The 5,758-nt window shown below is 34.6% G+C and overlaps 1 pseudogene; it reads left to right on the forward strand.

Annotated features, from left to right (window-relative positions):
- The first annotated feature begins 2,979 nt into the window (after positions 1-2,979).
- On the forward strand, positions 2,980-3,096 carry LOC145272041 (5S ribosomal RNA; annotated as a pseudogene).
- Positions 3,097-5,758: the final 2,662 nt, after the last annotated feature.

The raw sequence follows: 5,758 nt of genomic DNA on the forward strand, positions 1-5,758 counted from the left end.
TTATTTATATATATATATATATATATATATATATATATATATAGCTGCTGCTGTGTCGGTAATGAATCAACGATGTTTGTACATTGTGCAAATGCCTCCGCTCGATTTGTTTACACAAAGAGCGTCGCTTAGTACGCTAATGGCAGTTAGTATATCACTTCCCGATATGCTTAACCCAAGATATATAGATGTGTATATATGTTGAGAGAATCAGAGAGAACTAGGCGACACCACACTCTATGAACACATATAAAAAAAATGACAGAAACACTAGAGGATGACCTCCGATCTGTGGTGGAATGGGAACAAAAATGGATGGCCACATTAAATGCTGCCAAGACTAAACTTGTTTCCTTCAATAATTACAAGAAACCTTCTCTACCACAAATATCAATAGCCAAACTCTTTATCTGAAAGTACATCTTTTAAACTCCTCGGCCTATCCTTCACAGGGAACATGAGTTTGACCAATATCATTGAAAGTCTTGCCAAGACCGCTGCGAAGAAGGTAGGTCCTCTCTACCATGCTAGAAAGCTATTAACGCCCGAAAGTATCCTGTACCGCTATAAGGCCACCATTCGCCCATGAATGGAGTGTTATCGTCATATTTGGGCTGGTTAATCTGATACTAGTTTCTTGCTAGACAAGGTTCAAAAGAGAGTCGTCAACCTGATAGGTCCTTAACAGTCATCTAAGCTTCAGCCTCTGTCCCATCGACGAAATGTGGCATCCCTCTGCCTGTTCTACAAGTACTTTAATGATGAATTCTCTGACGAAATGCAAGCACTTGTACCCCCTCGACGTTAATACACCCGACAAGCAGCTTAATCCCACCCCTTCACAGTGGAGATCCATAGATGTAAGAGAACCTTCTACTCCAGTAGTTTCTTCCCCAGAACCGCTAGATTTTGGAACTCCCTTCCGGGTTCCTGTTTCCCCAACTGTACTGACATGCAGAAATTCAAGTGTAACGTGAACATACATCTTGCTTCTCAACTCCCTACATAGTACCCCTGTAGCTTATGTCCCTGATAGTAGCCCCCTACATCAAAGTGGCAACATTCCTTGTTTTGGTGATATATATATATAAGACCAAGCTCCTATGATTACATCATAAACGCTCTGATCCCCATCTGGCATCGATTGAAATGAATGGCCCTCGTCTAGGGGAGGCCCCATGTTTTGATAAGCTTATGGGGTTGACCTTTACTCCTGATATGAAATGGAACACATACATCAAGTCTGTGGCCAAGGTCGCTGGGAAAATGGTGGGATCCTTCTACCGCTCCAGAAGATATCTCACTAATGATGCAATTCTCTATTTGTATAAAAGCCAAGTATGTCCAACAAAATATTTTCTTACAAAATCCAATTCCAGAAAATGATTAGCAAATTCTGAAGGAACAATACGGCAGAAGATTATTCAAAATGTTTCCCTCAAACCTTTACTACGTCACAAAGTCTTTTGGGGAAATCAACGTATTTTTCACTCAGCATCTGTTTAATTTTATCTTTAAAGTTTCAATATTTTAACAAAGAGTAAAACAGGCTTCATTCTCCACAATTGACCACAAAGAATAATTAAGAACGTTAAGATTCAGGACGAACAGTTGTCTCTACACCAGAATTACACCATGGGGTCAGTGTACCTTCAAGAATATCCTCAATGTAAAGTTCTTTGTTAATCTTGACTTCTTGAGAGAGGAAAAACTGCTGATGCAATCCTCTATCTATATAAATGCCAAGTCCGTCCAAGGATGGAATACTGCTGCCATATCTGGGCAGGAGCTGCTAAAAACAGCCGATCCTGCCTTGACAGAGCACAAAATAGACTGCGTAGCCTAATTTGGGATGCCCTTTTCTCTTTCCCGCAACCTCTCTCCCACAGAAGGGAAGTTGCGAGCCTGTCGTTGTTTTATCGTTATTTTCATGGGAAGTTCTCGTCTGAGCTCCAATCTCTGCCCCCCCCCCGCCAATCTTTCACAAAAAAACACCCGTCTAGCTGAAACTACTGTCAGTAATTTCCTCCACTCTTTATCTGTGCCTAAATCAAAACGTAGATTCCATGAACAAAGTTTCTTTCTCAGAAGTGCACGCTTGTGGAACTCTCTTCTGTTTGCCTGTTTCCCACCTGACTACAACTTGGATGTCTTCAAGTCCAACATAAACAAGTTCCTGTTGAACCGCTCTCTTAAGCAAGACACTTTATCAGATCTCCATTACTAGCGATTGCTACGATACTATCCCATTGATTACTGTACACACAATAACCCTTATCCCCGAGTGGCCTCCGGGTCTTGATAAGTTGTGACTTCCTTGTAAAAAAAAAAAAAGACTGCTCAACGATGCTGGTTTCTGAGTTCTGACAACCTTTCCCACGTTATCAGATATTACCTCATGACTTGATGCTTGTGGGATTGTTGAACTGAAACCAACTTTTCATCACTGAAGATGATGTTATTGAGCGCGCCCTCTCTCATACGGTTTAACAAGAGTCGACTTCTGATGAGTCTCTTTGCAATTGTGGGTTCAGAAAGAAGTTGTCACTTTTGGAGTTTATAAGGTAACATCTGTAGGCAGAATCTGGTGATGTTTGTGCTTCCTTTACCATTTGTCTACAGGGTTCTTCTTGGATTTCGACTGATTTTCCCCTGATATTTTTGATGGGTTTTTGATGGCGGTCTTGAGGTGTGGAGACGGCCTGATCCTTGTCGACAAAGTTTCAAGGCATAAACAGTCTGTTAATTTTGAGGTTTTTCGCTAACGAATATTTCCGGTGGACGCAGGCCCTTCTCACGATGTTTCATGATCAATCTTCTCTTCAATTCAACAGACATTGTAAAAAATTAGTATATTTTGTTTCTGAAAAATAAGAAATAATATATTACATTATTATATAATATCAAGAAAATAGTAAATTTATTTTAATATTATCATAAAAATTTTGTAACAGGACTTATGCCCAATCCTGTGTATATATATACGGCATGATCACGTTGACACACTGGTTCCCGTCAGATCACCAAAGTTAAGTAACGTTGATCCTGGCTAGTACAAGATGGGTGACCATTTAGGAATTCTAGGCGCTGTGTATGCTTTCTGCCTATCTCGGCATTGTTTCCAGTCGTCCTGAACCTCAAGTTGCCACTGGTATTCAACAATGTCGACTCAGGAGAGGGATGGTTTGTGGTTGCGCAACTCTTGCCACAAAAATTTCAGACGTGGATATCAATAGTCTGTCAAGACTGAAGGAAGCCTTTATATATATATATATATATATATATATATATATATATATATATAGCCAAAAAAGGCATTTCCGTATAAATAATTGAATTAATTCAAAAAGTATCGTAAAACTAATAACATTTCTATCTATCTATCTATCTATCTATCCATCTATCCATCTATCTATCTATCTATCTATCTATCTATCTAGAGAGAGAGAGAGAGAGAGAGAGAGAGAGAGAGATTCAGCTATCTCGCTAGATTCAGCATGTGCCAGTGGATGATTATATTTTAAACTATATATATATATATATATATATATATATATATATATATATATATATATATATATATAAATGTAATTCTTGGTTCGTTCAACATCGATAAAACCATATTTCTACATTACCAATTCAATTGAAAATTTTCAGAAAATCTATCTGTAAAGTCAATGAATTTTTACATGTTATTAAAATAATTCAACATTGCGAATTATAAAAATATTAATTAAAATATAAATATTTTTCGTAAGTCGTTTCTGCGTGACTACCCGGTTTTATTTCCGGTAACGTCCGTTTCAACTACTTTTGAATTACAAGATAAGTAAAAAAAAAAAAGGTACTCATGCAGAGAGTGATCCGTGCTGAAATAATAACGTTATTATTTAAAAAGCCATTCTTAACATGGGGAAGGGAGGATGTTTTGTACCTATTCTGTACTTTAACCTAACAATTGAATAACAAACATATCATAAAACTTTAATTAAAGGTGGAAATACGATTTACAAAAATAGCACAAAAAAAATAAATAAAAAAATAAATCCTATATTTTTTAAATTTTAAATTCATTTATGTATCTTACCAATTTTTTTAATTTTAAATATCTTAAGGCTTTTCACTCATTTTAATTGCTTAGTTTCTTTCACGGCATTGCTTACATAAAACAGTTTGTTTTAACTTTTTCTAAACTGTTTCATTTTTACGACATGCCTCAGCGTATTATAAACACTCTAACCTCCCCATGTTAAAACGGCTTTTAAATTAAACACGCCCTTCCATAAACCTCGAAAGCCGTTCTTAACATGGGAAGTTGGGGGCCTTCATTCCGAAAGCCATTTTAACATGGGGAGGTTAGGGTGTTTATTATATGCTGGGGCGAGTAGTAAAATTCACGAAGTTGCTATTTATTATTTATTGCAAAAATTGCTTGAAATTTATTTATTTGACAAAAAAATCTTGACAGTTCAAAAGAATTTTTAAAATTATTTATTTGTTCAAAAAGAAAAAAAAGACAACAGCCAAAAACTATTTTATAAAAGTCCAATGTTGCTTTCATTTCAAAATTGTTTTCTTAAAATTATACGCAAACTTTTCAATTAATGGTTTTACGATTATATTTCGATTCACAGTAAAAAAAAAAATAAAAAAATAAAAAAATAAAAAAAAATCATTTAAATGTATTTAAATGTTGCTGGTCTTTCAAAGTTGCTTTAATTTAAAAAAATGTATAAAATTATTTATTTGTTCGAAACACACACACACACACACACACACACACACACACACACACACACGCACAAACGAAAAAATAAACAAACAAAAAAACTAATAAATGTTTTGGTTTTGTTTTGGTTTTCAAATGGCGCTCGCCCAGTTTAAATAATTATGAATATGTCATTTCAATTTTCTGTTTAAAAAAAATGTTCCATAAAAAATTTTCCCGTTCTCATTAATTAAATCGAAACATTTCCAATTAAACAATTATGGATATATGTTCTTTTTCACTTTATTTATTTACTTTTTTTCATAGTTCTTTCAGGAAGTTTAATTTTTTTGTTTTTTTTTTCGAACAAATAAATAATTTTAAACATTCTTTTAAATTGTCAAGATTCATTTTCTCCAGTAATATCGGTTCACCAAGTTTCTGGAAGTAATAAATGATAATTTTAGTTTAATTTAACGTTTCCGGAAGTAATAAATGTTAATTTTGGTAAATTTATTCTTTCCCTTTCCGGAAGCAATCGTTCGGCCATATAATGATGTCTCCCCTAGATTTGGATAGCAAGTGCGTGAAAAAAATGGCGTCTCCAATTTCGGCAATAAAGGGTAGAAGCACCATTTTATTCATTATTGATTTATTCAAACAGTCATTTGGAAAATAAATATTTAAAATAAAGTGGGGTTCTCCTTGGATGCTGAGTTCTATGGCGGCCAACAGAATTATTTAATGGTCGCTCCCTTAGCCCCCCTTAGTCAAGGATAACGTATGCGCACGTAACATTTATCATTTATTTACTTACGTTGCCTTTCGCACTTTTACAAACGTTATTTATTTACGTTGGCTTAACTCTTTTCATGAATAAAAACAGTAACTAAACCTGAATTTGTCACTTTTACAAGAATTTATTTATTTACGTTGGCTTAACTCTTTTCATGAATTTGGAAAAAAAGTTTTACTCTTTATGAATATTAAAAGAAAAAAGTTACTAAACATTTATTAATAATTTCTCACTTTTACAAACATTTGTAATTC

Source organism: Euprymna scolopes, chromosome 46, assembly GCF_053919585.1.
Source record: "Euprymna scolopes isolate OS-2025 chromosome 46, ASM5391958v1, whole genome shotgun sequence".
Classification (NCBI taxonomy): Eukaryota; Metazoa; Mollusca; class Cephalopoda; order Sepiida; family Sepiolidae; genus Euprymna; species Euprymna scolopes.